At 50.9% G+C, this 17,046-nt stretch overlaps 1 protein-coding gene across 12 annotated transcripts in view; it reads left to right on the top strand.

Annotated features, from left to right (window-relative positions):
* trim2a (tripartite motif containing 2a) overlaps positions 1-17,046 on the top strand; it is a 301,158-nt gene that overhangs the window by 189,831 nt on the left and 94,281 nt on the right. The window contains exon 1 of one of the 12 annotated variants that reach the window (XM_072496026.1): positions 12,744-12,903. The exons of the other annotated variants lie outside the window; for them this stretch is intronic. The gene's annotated coding sequence lies outside the window, so the exon portion shown is untranslated. Of the gene's footprint in view, positions 1-12,743; positions 12,904-17,046 lie in introns of those variants that run through there. 12 annotated transcript variants of the gene reach the window in all.

Here is a 17,046-nt window from a genome sequence, read left to right as displayed (position 1 = left end):
GGGTTACTGGGTTATGGGGATAGGGTGGAGGTGTTGACCTTGGGTAGGGTGCTCTTTCCAAGAGCTGGTGAATACTCGATGGGCCGAATGGCCTTCTTCCGCACTGTAAATTCTATGAAATGGCGGTGCTGGGGTTTTCGGAAGGTCCCAGGGTAGGAAAGGAGAGAGGGGAGCAGGGGTGGGGATTGTGAATCAGGGGAGGCTACAACTTTACTTGTGGATCCCGGGGGAGTGGCTAATCTGATAACTGGCAGTTTTCCACTGATATTGGAAGTTGCACTCATCGTTAGAATCACAATACAGCAAGAGTACTGGATCTCGCCAGTATCCGGAGAGAAATTTCAAGCTCTTTATCTATCACTTCCTTTTTTGTAGAAAGACATATTTATATATATTTTTTGAATTATTGCTAAATTTGTAACTCCATCCGCCTGGATAAAAATAGCCAGGTCTGTTCTCTGTCAACTTTGGATTTGTCTTGCTTCCCCAGTGATTGATGCAAATCGGGCCGCCACATCTAGATCCATCCTGTTCTCCAAATTGTAAGAGGAAATGTTTGTTTTCAAATATTAAAGCAGCAAACTAAAGGAATTAGTATCAATATATTCAGCATTTACAAAAAAAAATTTCAATAAAACATATTTTAAAAAAAATATATATTCAGCATTTACATGCTAATATTACACTATAGTGGAAAGACCTGCTTCTGCTATGAATTCATATTACTGTAAAAATAGTTAAGTTATTTTTTTAAAGTCTGATTCAAGCTGAAAAATGAAGAGCATGAATAACGTGTTAATCATTCAAGGGTTATGGGCTTTGCTGGCTAGGCCAGCATTTATTGCCAATCCCTAATGTTATAACCCACACAGGTCTTATGGGTGAGAATGATTAACTACCCCATGGACCTTGCAGCACACGAGCACCCCTGAAAATGGGGCGAGGGACCTCTAAGAATGTCTGTCTATGCATAAATAGTCGGATGGGAAGTCACTGACGAAGGAAGACCCAGTAGGGAAATACCGCAGCTATACATAATGGTACTTGTAAATTAAGTAAATTTTTGTTCCTACAAAACTTGTTGCAGACTCTTCGTGGCCTTACAAAACTGGCGATGAGGAGAAAAAACTGGATAGCTACTGATGCTGCTGAACCACCTCCCAGTCTCTATCCAATACAGATTGGAAATTTTCTTTCATTGTGCTCTTTTCGGACGTTTGGATGTGTTTGATGCCGCCCTGGAAGATTGGAATCCGTATGCACAGAGGATGCATAACTTTTTCCGGGCCAACAATATCACAGAGACTGACCGCCAGGTAGTCATATTGATCACTGTTTGTGGTGCGTACACATTCAGAGTGATAAGGAGCCTTGCATACCCAGCAGCCCCAGACACTAAAACTTATGTTGAGTTTGTAGCCTTAATAGACCAGTACTTTAATCTGACCCCGTCTGTCAAAACACAGTGGTACTGTTTTAACACCACGGAAAGGATCCCAGGTGAGTCCATCGTGGATTTTTGTTGTGGTCACGGAAAATTGCGAAATTCTGAGATTACAGCACGATCCTATCTGAATTGCTGCGCAACCACCTGTTTTGCGGCATTAACAAGGCGAATCTCAGAAGAAACTGCTAGCCTAACATTTCCCGACCCTGCAGCAAGACATTCAGATTGTGGCTGTCCTGGGAAAGTGCGGAGTGAGGGGTGCAGTAGATACAGGGGATGGAGGTGAATGGCCTGGAATGTGCCCCCTCCCGCTGAGGGGCCCCCCTCCAAACCAGCACCCTGCCCTAGGCCGAGCAGCATACAGGCCCGACACGTTGGCCAAAGGAAGAGCCATGCCAGCGAGAGACATCCCCGGAATCCGTAGACAGGGAGCCTGGTTGTTATGGGACTTATAGTCACTGGCCCCGATGTGAGTGCAGGCTGCATGCGACCCAACGGTCCAGACCCCCCGGTAAAGGTAGATATCAGCCCAAGGTCTGGACTTTCGATTTGGATGAACCGGAAGAGGAGGGTTACTGACCCATTACGATCCTGCCAAGCCTTTGCTCGTCACATGCAATGCTTCCACGTACGGGATTGGGGCCATTCTGTCTCACCAGATGGAGAACGGAGGGGAACATCCGATTGCTTTTGCTCCCTACATTGGCCGCAGCAGAACAAAAGTATGCACAGATCTAGACGGAAGGCCTGATGGTGGTCTTTGTGATAAATTTTCATCAATATGGCTACGACTGCCACTATTATTAAGCATCATAAACCTTTGCTCGGACTTTTCAAGGAGAATAAGGCGATTCCACACATTGCCTACAGGCGATCCAGCGCTTGGATCTGTTATTAGCCACCTATCAATATTCTTTTAAACATAGGCCGGGGACTCAAATCACGAATGTCGACGCACTTAGCCATATGCCTTTACCGAGCTGCCCCTCATCAACTCTCATGAAGGTCGAGGTAGTCGCAACTTTGAATTTCATGGACTCCTTGCCTGTCATGGCACCCCGGATCCGTGAATGAACCCAGGCAGATCCGATTCCATCAAAAATTCGGCATGTGGTGCTATACAGCGGACAGCGATGAGTTACCGGCATTTTCGTCCAAGCTGTCCGGGTTCAGCTGGAAAATGGTATCCGCGTATCGTCATCCCGGACAGAGATCAGGAGTTGATCTTGAAGGACCTCCAAAACGGACATCCAGACCTGTCCAAGATGAAAATGCTGACACAAAGTTATGTATGCTGGCCAGATTTTGACTCAGTCATTGGGAAAATGGTCCAACGATACTCTGTTTGCCAAGAGCATCATGGAATCATAGAATTTACAGTGCAGAAGGAGGCCATTCGGCTCATCGAGTCTTGCAAAGAGCACCCTACCCAAGGTCAACACCTCCACCCTATCCCCATAACCCAGTAACCCCACCCAACACTAAGGGCAATTTTGGACACTAAGTGCAATTTATTATGGCCAATCCACCTAACGTGGCTCCCACCCGGCTGCACCCCTGCATCATTGGGAATGGCCTTGGCCTTGGACGCCTGCTGACTTTGCCGGTCCGTTTCAAAGATCCATGTTCCTCTTGTTGAATGACGCCCAATCGAAGAGGCTGGAGGTGCACAGGACGGCAGCAACCACATCCCGGACACAGCATCCCTGAAGTACTTGTCACAAATAATTGGCACTCAGTGAGGAGTTGGCCAGGTTTCTGAAGGCAAATGGGGTTTGGCATATTTGTACCGTCCCATAGCACCCGGCTTCTAATGGCCTGCGGAGACTGCGGTCCAAATGTTTAAGTGGGGCAGTAAGAAAATGTCTTCTGGGTCGATGGACACTAGGCTGGCTCATTTCTTGTTTTGCTACAAGACTCCACTGCATGCAGCAACAGCAGTGGTCTCCGCTGAATTGCTGATGGGTGGAGACTTTGTACCCGCCTTAGTATGATTTTGCCAGACATTGGCGCAAAAGTGTGCCATAACCAGGAGCATTGCCCCATTCAACATCGACCGTCCAGGCACTTTGTACAAGATGACTCGGTGTTTATTTGAAACTTTGCTGACAGCGCCCAGTGGGTCTCCAGCATTATCCTCCACCAAACAAGGTTGGTTTCTTACCAGATGCAAGCCCAAGGTCGGATCATGCAAAAACATCTTGATCACATTTGGTCTAGGCGACCACTTCGTCGAGAACTTCCTCATCCTCGGTAACTTCTCAAACCACATTTTCTCGCTGATCAGGCTATGGCGGAGCCCCAAGGGAGTCAAGATGCCGGAATAACTGAGGTTGCGACTCAGACTCAGAGATGGGAATGCAGGAAGCCTCCGATGGAGAGCTTGTGGAAACGCAGCCTCAGGAATTGCAGCCACCGAGATGTTGGAGTCGGAAACGGCATTCACCTTTGAGATACACACCACCCGACCTGGCACCTCGGGTGCACGACGCCCAGCCGGACATCAAGAAAGTCTGCCTCCTTCACCACGGTCTCCGGAGGATTCTTTGGACTTTGGCCGGGGAGGGCGGTTATAACCCGCATGGGTCTTACGGGGTGCGAATGAGTAACTACTCCGTGTCCTTGCAGAATACAGGCTTCCCCCAATAAGGGACAGGGAACCTCTAACAATGTCTGGCTATGTATAAATAGAGTTGGCCAGTAAGGCACCGACAAAGGAAGACCCAGTAGGGAACTACTGAGCTGTACATAATAGTTGTTGTAAATAAACTACGTTTTTTGTTCCCACAAAACTCAGTGTGGACTCTTCTTGGCCTTATAAAACCTAATTGCCTTGAGAAGGTGGTGATGAGCTACCTTCTTGAACCTTTGCAGTCCATATGGTGTAGATACACCCACAGTGTTGTTAGGGAGGGAGTTCCAGGATTTTGATCCAGTGACAGTGAAGGAACAAAATGGGCAGGATTCTCCATTGGCTGATGCCGAACTCACGAAACGTGATTGGGCAGAGTATAGGTTCCAGTGCCAAAATCGCAGCAGGCACCGATTTGACGCAAAATCGCAATTCTCCATCACCTCGACAGCAGCGTCAATGCGGTCTGGAACGCAGGTACTGTAAACACCATTTGCATGACATTAGCGGGCCTGACCTGGTATTCTCCGGGGCCTCCGCAATGCTCCACCACCGATGGGCCGAGTTCCTGACGGCACGGTTCACATCTGGGGCGAAATTCTCCCCCAACGGCGTGATGTCCGCTGACTGGCACCAAAAACGGCGCCAATCAGACGGGCATCGCGCCGCCCCAAAGGTGCGGAATGCTCCGCATCTTTGGGGGCCGAGCCCCAACATTGAGGGGCTAGGCCGGCGCCGGAGGGATTTCCGCCCCGCCAGCTGGCGGAAATGGCGTTTGTTGCCCCGCCAGCTGGCGGAAATGGCGTTTGGCGCAAATGCGGCGCATGCGCGGGAGCGTCAGCGGCCGCCGACAGTTTCCCGCGCATGCGCAGTGGGGAGAGTCTCTTCTGCCTCCGCCATGGTGGAGGCCGTGGCGGAAGGGAAAGAGTGCACCCACGGAACAGGCCCGCCCGTGGATCGGTGGGCCCCGATCGCGGGCCAGGCCACCGTGGGGGCACCCCCCGGGGTCAGATCGCCCCGCGCCCCCCCCCCCCCAGGACCCCGGAGCCCGCCCACGCCACCTGGTCCCGCCGGTAAATACCAGCTTTGATTTACGCCGGCGGGACAGGCAATTTCTGGGCGGGACTTCGGCCATCTGGGCCGGAGAATTGAGCGGGGGGTCCCGCCAACCGGCGCAGCCCGATTCCCGCCCCCGCCCAATCTCCGGTACCGGAGACTTCGGCGGGGGCGGGGGCGGGATTCACGGCGGCCAACGGCCATTCTCCGACCCGGCGGGGAGTCGGAGAATGACACCTCTGGTTTTAAACAACAACACCTCCTCCACAATAGTTCTCAATGCCGGAGTCCCGCAAGGCTGCGTACTTAGCCTCCTACTATACTCCCTGTACACACACGACTGCGTGGCAAAATTTGGTTCCAACTCCATCTACAAGTTTGCTGATGATACGACCATAGTGGGCCGGATCTCGAACAACGACGAGTCAGAATACAGGAGGGAGATAGCGAACCTAGTGGAGTGGTGCAGCGACAACAATCTATCCCTCGATGCCAGCAAAACTAAAGAGCTGGTCATTGACTTCAGGAAGCAAAGTACTGTACACACCCCTGTCAGCATCAACGGGGCCGAGGTGAAGATGGTTAGCAGTTTCAAATTCCTAGGGGTGCACATCTCCAAAAATCTGTCCTGGTCCACCCACTTCGACGCAACCACCAAGAAAGCACAACGGCGCCTATACTTCCTCAGGAAACTAAGGACATTCGGCATGTCCACATTGGCTCTTACCAACCTTTACAGATGCACCATAGAAAACATCCTATCTGGCTGCATCACAGCCTGGTATGGCAACTGCTCGGCCCAAGAAACTTCAGAGAGTCGTGAACACAGCCCAGTCCATCACACAAACATGCCTCCCATCCATTGACTCCATCTACACCTCCCGCTGCCTGGGGAAAGCGGGCAGCATAATCAAAGACCCCTCCCACCCGCCTAACTCACTCTTCCAACTTCTTCCATCGGGCAGGAGATACCAAAGTCTGAGAACACGCACGAACAGACTCAGAAACAGCTTCTTCCCCACTGAAACCAGACTCCTAAACGGCCCTCTTATGGACTGACCTCATTAACACTACACCCCTGTATGCTTCACCTGATGCCGGTGTTTATGTAGTTACATTGTGTACCTTTTGTTACCCTATTATATATTTTATTTCCTTTTCTTTTCATGTACTTAATGATCTGTTGAGCTGCTCGCAGAAAAATACTTTTCACTGTACCTCGGTACATGTGACAATAAACAAATCCAAATCCAAAAGATCTGGGGTGAAATTCTCCTACCCGCCCCGCCACATTTCTGCCCCGACCGGCTGGCGGGAGTCTCCGTAACACCGGCCGGTCAATGGGGTTTCCCATTGTGGGGCAGCCCCACGCCGTCGGGAAACCCCCGGGCGCCGGCAAAACGGAGACTCCCGCCGGCGGAGAATGACGCCCATGAAACTCGCATCGTGGCTGCTGAGGGAGAGAGAGGGGTTACGGAAAGTGTCCAACGCCGCCATAGTTTGCTGACCGGTGTGCCAGTGGGCGGGGGCCTTCTGCCAGGGCCGGGGGGTGAGTAGTGGGGGGGTGACTAAGAGGTGGGCTGTGGGGTCGGGATGGATGGGCACGGAACACCATTGCCGTAGCCGGCAAGGCAGCCATGCAGCTGCGCACACCGCTAACAGACCGCTGTGAACTTAGGGCCATAGGTCGTATGGGTGTCCCCCCAGGCAACCCCCATAGGTGCCCACTGGCCCCAGCTGACCCATCAGCCGTATGGACGCGCTCCAGCACAACCAGTGCCAACTTGCAGAGTGGGATTAGTGTGTGTGGGGAGTGTAATGTGTATGTGCGGTTGCAGCTTGTCAGCCTCCCGAGTGTCAATCACGGACCAGGCAAACCCCGCACCGTTTTTCATTGGTATCGATTGTGTTCCACGTGCCGCCGGTGCTAGCCCCTTCACAGTTGCTGAATCGTTCCAGGTTTGGTGCCCGTTTTGCTGTTGTGAATTCTGCCCCAGCGTCAACACTCCGCCTCAGAAACGGAGAATCCAGCCCAATATATTTCAAATTCAGGATGGAGTGGGACTTGGAGGGGAGCTTCCAGGTGATGGTTCCCATGTATCTGCTGCCCTTGTCGTTCTAGATGGTAGTTGTCCTGGGTTTGGAAGATGTTGTCGAATGAGCCTCTGAGTTACTGCAGGGCATTTTGTAGATGGTACACACTTTGGGGAGTCAGGTGGTGAGTTACTCGCCGCAGGATTCGTAGTCTCTGACCTGCTCTTGTAGCCACCGTATTTATATGGCTCGTCCAGTTCAGTTTCTGGCCAATGGTAACCCCTTGGATGTTGATACTTGGGGATTCAGCAGTGGTAATGCCATTGAATGTCGAGGGATGATGGGTTAGTGTGGTGGCTCGAGACATACACTGGAGGCTTCCTGTAATAAACAAAATGGTTTATTGATGAAAGACAAAGGCAGTTAGATATCAGGCACAGAACACTATCCAACAGGTCTTTGCACTTCAGGTCCCTGGTCCACACTGCCCAGGGTCCTGCTCCCAGGGCCACGCGCAAACAGCCGATTGGCTGGCGTTTGCGCGCTCCCGCGCGATTGGCACTAAAATGGACACGTGGTCCGTGGAGCCCATCCCGTTAAAGGGGTCACGCTACCACAGGTAGATTCTCTCTTGCTAGAGGTGGTCATTGCCTGGCACGAGTATTACTTGCCACTTGTCAGCCTAAGCCTGGATATTGTCCATGTTTTGCTTCATTTGGGCATAGATTCCTTCTGTCAGAGGAGTCACGAACGGTGCTGAACATAGTGCAATCATCAACGAACATCCCCACTTCTGACCTTATGATGGAAAGAAGGTCATTGATGAAGCAGCTGAAGATGGTTGGGTTTAAGACACCACCCTGAGGAACCCCTGCAGGCATGTACTGGAGCTGAGATAACTGATCTCCAACAACCACAACCAACTTCCTTTCTGCTAGGTATGACTCCAACCAGTGGATCGTTTTCCTCTTGATTCCCATCAACTCCAGATATGTTTGGGCTCCTTGATACCATACTTTGTCATATACTGCCTTGATGTTGTGAAATACATAATAAACTATTTCTTAGTGAAGGACGTGAGTCTGCAGAGATCAAATGATGGAGGTAGCTAGAACAAGAATGCGCTTTCTGTAAACTACAATAACACCCAAGGGCAGGTGGGGAGGTAAGTATGCAAATGAAGGATTGAAAATACTCATTTTCTATTGGTCCATTTACCCTCTTTTCTATTGGCTAGAATTACTGTCCTTTCGTTGGTTTGAAATAAAAGTTTAACTGTGATATTATTGGTGTGTTGACATGCAAATGAAGGATTTGACTGCAACTGTAAACCTATTGGTTGAAAAAGCTGTTTCTGTTTCTCTGGACTCAGACAGAGCAATGCAGTGTGCTCCACTGAGTTACTCTTCTTGTGCACAAGTCAATAAAGATTGATCAAAGAGTACTCCCATGTATACCTTGCAGTCATTCCAACAGTAATTGGATGTTCCACCAAGATGACTAATCCCCGGAGTGCTCGGATATGGGTCATAGCGTAGTGCCTCACTCGTCAACAACTAGTGCACCTGCCTGCATTTTCCTCCATTGCCACGCCAGAGCAATGTTGCCATTCTTAACGTGACTGTGGGGTATAGAAAGTACTTACCGAGGAAAAGGGATGAAAAATCACTGGTGCGATCCAACAGCCATACTGCGCTGGAAAAGAAAACTAAATGAAACGGCACTCTTGGAGGTCTCCCAGGGGATTGGAGGCCCCAGCTGCATACCCTTTGGACAGAGTGGTGCCCTGGCACTGCTGATGCTGTGTGGCACCCTGGCAGTGTCAGCCTGACATCCTGGCAGTGCCACCTGGATGCAAGCCTGGCACTGCCAAGGTGCCTGGGTGGCTTTGCCAGCGACTATGGGTGGTGCCAGGTTGGCACTGCCAGGGTGGCAAGCTGGCATTTTTTGTGCATGTGCCCTGTGTGGGGGGGTGGCGGGGGGGGGGGGGGGGGGGTGGGGGGTGGAACCCTCCCATAGGTGCATTTGGGCTAGAGGGGAGGTAGGGGATCACTTTGGGGGCCTTGGAGATCGGGACGCCATTTTTAAATGGCATCCCAATTTCTCGCACAGCTCCCCACTGTAAAAAACGGGGCTATATGCGGCCTCAGCCGCTCGTCCCCGGTTAATGCCCCTTGTACAATGCGAGTCGCGTTGACTAGCCATGTGTTTCTTGGCACTGTGAATGCTGGGAAACACGCGGCTAAACTCGCTTGCTATGGGACTTTGTTCCCAACTGGGTAAATCGCGCCCCAAGTCTGTTGATCAGTGTTCATGTGTACCACCCAGTGGCTGGTTACAGTGCACCAAAGGTAGAGGCCGGAGAACAAATGGTCTCAATCAGAGGATATCCAGAAGCTTTAAAAAGCCCACAGGTTTACAAAAATGTGTATTACACAATTTAAGGTCCAACAGAGCACAATTAGTTGCTCTTAATAAACCCACAAACTCTGTGAAATGCACGCAATAGCCACACACTCATCCCCTCATCTTAAAGGTAGTTGTTAAAAAAGGCATTAAAAAGCCACAATAAATCCCTTCGAAATGGTAAATAGAGATGTAATTCCAGGAATATAAACATGAAAAATGCATTCTTAATGTGTTGTAATTGTTGATTTGTTGCTACACATATTTGGGAGGCCTAATAGGAATCCTAATGGAGATTTCCATAATCCATAGCGGTCTATCACTTTGCATTAATTTGAAGTGGGTCCAATTTTAATTTTGAAAATTGCCTGAGTGTAACCAGTACCAGATGGGAGTCTGGTATTGATTTTGAATGGTATGCATATTTTGGAAATAATTAAAAATAAAGAATGGAACACTGGATAGAGTCACTTGTCTTTCCGAACGAATCAGTATTGTCTGGTGATGTGGCCTCACAGCGAAGCCTTTCCCAACAAGCATGGAAGTTGCCCTGGCAACAGTCTGTCGGAGCTGAGCCACAAAGATCAGAGACTGTTCTATGTGACTGATAGACCACAGGGAATGCAAACAGTTTTGATGTGCACAGTAACTAGTGGTAGGGGCAGGAAGAAGAATTTTAACAGAGGATATGAAGTTGTGTGATGAAGGGAAATGAAAGAATGATGGATCCGAGCAGTGCGTTGGAGGCTTTCAATGGTATCAATCGAAGGAGTTGTAAAGCAGCTGAAGTCTGTTCTTTTTATGTTTGAGGGGGAATTAGAGAGAAAGGATTGGAACGGAGTGGAATCCTTTTGTCAGATATTGTGGGGGAGGGTGCAATACAGAGAGGAGGTATGGTAACGTGAGAGAGAAAATATATTGACCCACCACAGGCAGACATCTCAATAATTTTGTGCTTATTCAAATTGTTAATTATTGAAGCATCATAAAAATGACAATCCTACCAGAGACTTGTCCGAATGAACCAATGTTGTGGTAATTTTACATAATATACATGAGTGCAAGTTCAATGCCAGTTCTTTCTCCACAGCTGCCACATTAACACTTTTTCCTCTTGATCCGTTAAACAGGAATTTCAATCCAGGAAGGAGACATGCGAATGTGTGTACTCTATTTTATTATTAACAGTTTTACAAGAATTCACATTGACAGATTTGTTTGTCATGGGGGTGTATATTTTCAAATATTATTGAGAAGAACCCTTATTTCAAAGTGTTTACACAGACATTTTGGCTTCACAAAACCAGTCATACCAGCAAGAAAACCAAAAGGAAATAATCCTATTGAATGACAGAGCAGGCTCGAGGGGCCCAATGGCCTACTTCTGCTGCATATGTAGATAAATCTAAAAAAATAAAGGAGGGAATATTCTGAAAGAAAACATTAGTTTCAGAAATGGGGCGGGGGGCCACGGTAGGATGGAGTGGCGTGAACCACTCCGGCATCGGGCCGCAATCCGCACCTTTAGGGGCCAAGCCCTCACCTTTAGGGGCCAGGCCTGCGCCGGAGTGGTTGCCATCCCGCCGGCTGGCGTGGAAGGCCTTTGGCGCCATGCTGAAGGGACTCCGCCGGCCAGCGGAAGTCCGCGCATACGCGGGAGCATCAGCAGCTGCTGACATCATCCCCGCGCATGCGCGGGGGGGGGGGTCACCTCCGCGTTGGCCATCGCGGAGACCTACATGGCTGACGCGGAGTGGAAAGAGTGCCCCCCACGGCACAGGCCCGCCCGTGGATCGGTGGGCCCCGATCGCGGGCCAGGCCACCATGGGGGCACCCCCCGAGGCCAGATTGCCCTGCGCCCCCCCCCCCCCCCAGGACCCCGGAGCCCGCTCGCGCCGCCTGGTCCCGCCGGTAAGGGAGGTGGTTTAATTCACGCCGGCAGGACCGTCATTACAGCAGTGTGACTTCGGCCCATCGCGGGCCGGAGAATTGCCAGGGAGGGGGGGGCCCACCTACCGGCACGGCATGATTCCCGCCCCCGCCGAATCTCCGGTGCCGGAGCATTCGTCAGCCGGCAGCGGTGGGATTCACGCCGCCCCCCCGGCGCCGGGTCGGAGAATCCCGCCCCAGGTTTGAATAAACTGTGTAGAAATCAAAGAGCTAGCTCTAAAAGTTAAAGTTCATCATAATATTAATAGTCACATTTGGTTATCACAAAGATTTCTTAAAGAGACGAACAGACTTAGAATAGATGTCAAAATTCAACTGCGTTTGCAGGTTGGTAGTGAGGTGCTTTAACTAGAAACATAGGGCGGTACGGTGGTGCATTGCTGCCTCATGGCACTGAGGACCCGGGTTCGATCCCGCCCCCGGATCACTGTCTGTATGGAATTTGCACCTTCCCCCATGTCTGCGTGGGTCTCACCCCACAACGCAAACATGTGCAGAGTAGGTGGATAGGCCATGCTAAATTGCCCCTTAATTGGAAAAAAATGTTTTTAAAAATAATTTAAACATTTTTTTTAAAAAAAATATCTGCGTGGGTCTCTCCCCCACAACCCAAAAAGATGTGCAGGGTAGGTGAATTGGCTATGCTAAATTGCCCCTTAATTGGAAAAAAAAAAGAATTGGGTACACTAAAATTTAAAAAACACAGAAAAATTAGAATACAAAATAGGATAGGCATTGTGGAAGAGTGGTTTGGCACATTGAGCTGTTCATAATACAAGCCGATTAGGATTTAAAATAGGTCACAATAGCACATTATCCATTAAAAGCAATGGATAATCTTGTCTGTTTGTGGCAGCCGTAAAACAAATAATAAAAATAGCACAACCCTGTTGTTCACTTGAACTCATTGCTTTGTGAGATATTTACTTAGATATTCAGTTGTAGATTGCCAGAATTACCACAGCAACTATGCCCGTAAGGGCTTCACTTGCTCATCCCACAATAGTATCCCACTGATCTAATTCAGTGACTGTGGGCCTTTAAGAATGCTGATTGATGATTTACAGCAAAGCAGCAAATCTCATCGCAACTGACTGCTGCATCCCGATCCCAGCGTCCTTTGCGCGATTTGCTGCAGTCTCCGAGCACTGAGCAAGAAATAGGCACTAAATAAAGATTGATTTTGTTTAAATTCTGCTGGGTCGTCCCCAGCCAGTGAAACACTACTCGTCACTGACCTATAAATGTTGCTGCTATAGCAGATAATAGGGTCGCCACTTTTCTGTTTCCATTGTTTTTCCCCCCTTCTCTGTTCTCTACATGGAGCATCATTACGTGCAGCAAGACATGTCTTTGCTCTAAGAATGGCAGTACTATGGTAGGATTATACTTCAGATAGTAAACTGCATGTTATTGCCTGAAAAAGATTAAATTCCACAATGGCTAGAAGCAAGATCCTCAGACTAACAGCTATCTAAAAGAGGACAGTTACAAGTCTTACCAAATTGTTGATGAATGCAGAGTATTGATCTCTTCCTTGAATGACAGGCGTTTCTGTGAGATTATGGTTAGGTTTGAACTACTATTGGTGAATCAATCAATCACAGCTGGCTACCCAGCACAGTTCCTGCATATTATTTTGCACGGAGGGAGGCCAGAAAGAGGTAGCTGGGAATGGAGAGCAGCTCGGTGTGTTTCTATATCTGGTTCTGAATCAGCTTCTGAAGCAATTTATTTGTCTTGTAATATTCGGAAATAGATTTGTTTTACTTTACGTCTCAAGTGTTAAATGTGACCCTCATTGTGGTTATTTAATTTCTTCACCACATAATACTCAATATGCTGCCAATTCCTATACTTCAGCGCAGCCTCAGTAATAATTCCTTACTAAACCCCTTCCATTGGTATGGATAGTCTTTAGCAGATAATTCCAAATCAGCGTGAGACTGGAGGCAGATGCACATGTTGGCTACTTTCACTTTCTAGTTGCCAGTGTCAAGAGGCTGATGAAGGGCCAGCAGGTGAAATACGATCACAATGAATTTAATATCACCTACATTTAAAAAAAATCCAGAAACTCTTTTAAATGCTGGCTTCCATAGAAAGCAACAAAATCCTTGCATTAAAAAGAACTGTAATAAGAACATAATAATGTGAAAATAATTTATTAACTTGATTACAAAATATCACTGAACAAAATATCAAGATGCATTGGAAGGAATTGAAATATAAAAGTATTAGGCTCCTCCCCCCCAAAAGAGGCAGAAGAATATTTTCCTTCACCTTCTAATTCTAGCAAAAAGAAGAAGCAAGCAGGAAATGATTTTATAATCATGGCTAAGATTGGGGAGTGGGAGAAAATACAGCAATTAGCCCCTTTGAGGCACAAAATATTTGTTGGACTATTTTGGTTCAATGGCCAGAGTTGGAAGTAAGTGGTGCAAAACAGGACAGCACAGTTAACTTCCACTCTCAAACTACCCAAAGAAGAAAGAAAGTAATTGCATGTATATAGAGTTTGTCAGAACCGTAGGCCACCACAAAGTTCTTCACAGTCAATTAAGTATTTTTTAAAAGTTGTGATGTCAAGAAATTTATCAGCCGATGTGCGCGCAGCGAGGTCCCACGGACATAAATGAGATAAATATCCAGGAGGTGTTGCTTGAGGAATAAATGTTGACCAGGGATCAGTAGGACCCTTCTATCGTTCTTCAAAAAGTATAAAGTTTACATCCACCTGAAGTTGCAAACAGGACCTTTGGTTTATTGCATTGCCTGAAAGATGGCATCTCTGGTAGTGTAGCATTACTTAAGGCAGGGGTTCCAAAATGTGGGTTATGACCCCCAGTAAAGTTGTGGGATGTGATTTTGGGGCTGCGAGTTCTGAGGCAGATCTTGTCAGATTTATGTGGGTTAATGTGTATAAACCTCTGCAACTACATTCACAATTGAACAAAAGAAATGGGCAGGATTCTGCGGGAATCGGCGGGGCGGGCAGCTCCGGCGCGAAGGAGTGGCGTGAACCACTCTGGCGTCGGGCCGCCCCGAAGGGGCAGAATCCTCCGCACCTTCAGGGGCGAGGCAGGCGCCGGAGTGGTTTGCGGAAGGGGCTTGGCACTACACCAACCGGCGCCGAAGGTCTTCCGCCGGCTGGCGCGAGTTGGCGCATGCGTGGGAGCGTCAGCGTGTGCTGGCATCATACCAGCGCATGCGCGGGGGGGGGTTCATCTCCGTGTCGGCCATCACGGAGGCTGACCGCAGCCGACGTGGAGGAATAGAATGCCACCATGGCACAGGCCCACTCGCGGATCGGTTGGCCCCTCCCGGGGCCAGATCCCCCCCCCTCCCCCCGAAGACCCCGGAGGCTGCCTGCAGAGCCAGGTCCCGCCGGTAAGTACCTACTCTAATTTACGCCGGCGGGACCGGCTGTAAATGGGCGGCCACCCGGCCCATCGCGGGCCGGAGAATCGCCGGGGGTCGCTGCCAGCGGCCGCCATCCGGCGGGCCGCGATTCCTGCTCCCGCTATATCCCCAGCGCCGGAGAATTCGGCAGCCGGCGGGGGCGGGATTCACGCCGCCCCCCCCACCGATTCTCCGACCCGGCGGGGGGCTCGGAGAATCCCACCCCGTGTCCTTTTGAAGAACATGGGGCGCAATTCTCCCATCGGGAGTCTAAGTGCCGACGCCGGAGTGAAAACCGGAGTGTTTCACTCCGGCGTCGGAGCCCGCGCCCAGCCCCCTATTCTTCCGCCCCCCGGGGGGCTAGGAGCGGCGTCACGTCATTTACGCAGTTGCGCGGTTGCCGTCCTCCCCGAGGCTGCGCTGCAAAAAGATGTCGGATGGATCTTGCGGGTGGCGGAGGAAAGGAGGTCTTCTTTCAGAAAGGCCGGCCCGCCGATCGGTGGGCACCGATCACGGGCCAGACACCATTTGAGGCAATCTCCCGGTGCAGGAACCCACCTCCCCCCCCCACAGGCCGCCCCCCCCCCCCCTGCGTTCCCGCCGGCAGCGACCTCGGGCGAGATTCTCTGACCCCCCGCAGGGTCGGAGAATCGCCGGGGGCTGGCGTGAATCCCGCCCCCGCTGGTTGCCGAATTCTCCAGCACCAGATATTCGGCGGGGGCGGGAATTGCGTCGCGCCAGCTGGCGGGACTCCCCCCCCCCCCCCCCCCCCCCCCCCCCCCCCGCCCCCGCGATTCTCCGGCCCGGATGGGCCGAAGTCCCACCGCTAAAATGCCTGTCCCGCCGGCGTAGATTAAATCACCTACCTTACCGGCGGGACAAGGCGGCGCGGGCGGGCTCTGGGGTCCTGGGTGGGGCGCGGGGCGATCTGGCCCCGGGGGGTGCCCCCACGGTGGCCTGGCCCGCGATCGGGGCCCACCCATCCGCGGGAGGGCCAGTGCCGTGGGGGCACTCTTTTCCATGGTGGAGACCGTGGCGAAGGCGGAAGAGAATCCCTCCACTGCGCCTGCGCGGGAATGCCGTCAGCGGCCGCTACGCTCCCGCGCATGCGCCGCCCGGAGATGTCATTTCCGCGCCAGCTGGCGGGGCACCAAAGGCCTTTTCCGCCAGCTGGCGGGGCAGAAATCCGTCCGGCACCGACCTAGCTCCTTAAGGTTGGGGCTCGGCCCCCAAAGATGCGAAGCATTCCGCACCTTTGGGGCGGCGCGATGCCCGACTGATTTGCGCCATTTTGGGTGCCAGTCGGCGGACATCGCGCCGATACCGGAGAATTTCGCCCCAGGTGTGGGCGGCGCCGGCGGGAACCCGTCTTGTTGGGCAGGCCGCTCTGCCCATCCGGGCCGGAGAATCGCTGCTCACCCGCTGCAAACGGCAAGCGGCGATTCTCCGAGCGGCCAGCCGTAATTCTCGCCGCACGGGTTTGTGGGGGTGGGAGAATCGCGTGCGGGTGTCGGGGCGGCGTGGCGGGACACGCGCGGTGCCCTGGCGATTCTCCCACCCGGCGTGGGGGAGAATTCCACCCAGAATTCTTTTGAACAGCAGAATTGACAGAAATTAATGTGTGCAGAATAATTTATTCTATCACTGAGCAGAACCGCTACTGAATTCCTGTACCATACATGAGAGCTCCGGGCCGAAGTTGAAGCAAGTCTCTTTTTGATAAAATAAAAGTAGAGAATTCTGGAAATGGCAGCAGGTCAGGTTGCATCTGTAGAGATAGGAACAAAGTTAACATTTCAAGTCAATAACCTTTCTCAAGTTCAAGGGAAAGTTAAAGAATCCCGACAGTGCAGAAGAAGGCCATTTGGCCCATCGAGTCTGAGCTGACCCTCTGAAAGAGCACCCTAACCTAGGCCCACTTCCCTGCCCTATTCCCGTAACCCGGTCTAAACTTGTGACACTAAGGGGCAATTTAGCATGACCAATCCACCTCATCTGCGAATCCTTGAACTGTCCGGAGAAAACCCATCCAGACAGGCGGAGAATGCGCAAAGTCCACAATCGCCTAAGGTCGGAATTGAACCCGGGTCATGGCGCTGTGAGGAAGCAGTGCTAACCA

The sequence above is a fragment of the Scyliorhinus torazame genome, chromosome 3 (assembly GCF_047496885.1).
Source record: "Scyliorhinus torazame isolate Kashiwa2021f chromosome 3, sScyTor2.1, whole genome shotgun sequence".
In the NCBI taxonomy this organism is placed as follows: Eukaryota; Metazoa; Chordata; class Chondrichthyes; order Carcharhiniformes; family Scyliorhinidae; genus Scyliorhinus; species Scyliorhinus torazame.
Note: the sequence above shows the minus strand (reverse complement) of the source record. Positions and strands in the feature narration are given on the sequence as shown.